This window comes from Microtus ochrogaster, unplaced genomic scaffold, assembly GCF_000317375.1.
Source record: "Microtus ochrogaster isolate Prairie Vole_2 unplaced genomic scaffold, MicOch1.0 UNK4, whole genome shotgun sequence".
Lineage (NCBI taxonomy): Eukaryota > Metazoa > Chordata > Mammalia > Rodentia > Cricetidae > Microtus > Microtus ochrogaster.
The window spans coordinates 16,332,167-16,333,317 of record NW_004949102.1 but is presented as its reverse complement, the minus strand read 5'-3'; positions in this window follow the sequence as shown (position 1 = coordinate 16,333,317).

Below are 1,151 nucleotides of genomic sequence, written 5' to 3'. Positions count from 1 at the left end.
AGTGCTGGGAGGAAGGAAGGTGGAGTCTGAGAAGTAGCAAGCAGACAGAGAGAAACAAGATGGGCATGCCATGGTGAGAAAAGGTACCAAGGTATGTGGCAAAGTGTAGATAAGAAATATGGCTTAATTTAAATGTAAGAGTTGGCTAGTTAACAAGCCTGAGCTATTGACCAAGCATTTATAATCAATATTAAGCCTCTGTATGGTTACTTGGGAGCAGCTTTCAGGAGAGAAACTTCTGTCAACACTAATCAGGAAGCTGAGACTGATTGGAATGATCACCACAGGGAAGATACAGAGACCACACCCTGGATAAGCTCACCAAAGATGGAGTCTTGAAGACACTAGCCCCTTCATGTCCTAAACCAACTCTTGGCTCCTAAATACTAGCTGTTGAGTGGCAAATTGTGTCTGCTAAAGATAAGCCTTGGGTTGAACCCTGAACCTGTAGAATTCTCTCTATGGATGAAAGTTGACTTTCTAGTTTATATTCAATGGCATGATTTTCTCTGGGCTACTGTCCACCACTCTGACGCAGGAAGTTCTTCTGTACATGTGTTGCTTTTATTGGTTAATGAATAAAGAAACTGCTGTGGGCCTAGAGCATGGCAGAACAGAGCTAGGTAGGGAAAACTAAACTGAATGCTGGGAGAAAGATAGAGTCAGAGAGAAGTCATGTAGCCCCGCCAGAGAGAGATGCTGGACAGAACCTTGCTGGTAAGCCACAGCCACACAGATTAATAGAAATGGATTAAATTAAGATGTAAGAGCTAGCCACTAAGAGGCTAGAGCTAATAGGCCAGTGATTTAATTAATACAGTTTCTGTGTGGTTATTTCGGGGCTGAGCAGCAGGGAACAAGCGGCCTCTTTACACCACTCCTTCTAACAACATACACAAACCACTAAGACAGTCCATGAATGGAAAGGGCAGACGTTGTCACTTCCCAAACTCCATAGCTGTCCAGCTCTAGGAAAGGCCACAGGACACACACAACTTACATTTCTAAAAGGCCATAGAGGACCATTGAGATGTTCAGTGTATGAGCTGACCATGCAGGACTGATGACCTGGGCTGGGTCCTACTCAGAACCCAGGGTGGAGAGATTCAACTCCTGACACCATCCTCTGACCTCCTCACGCATACATACAC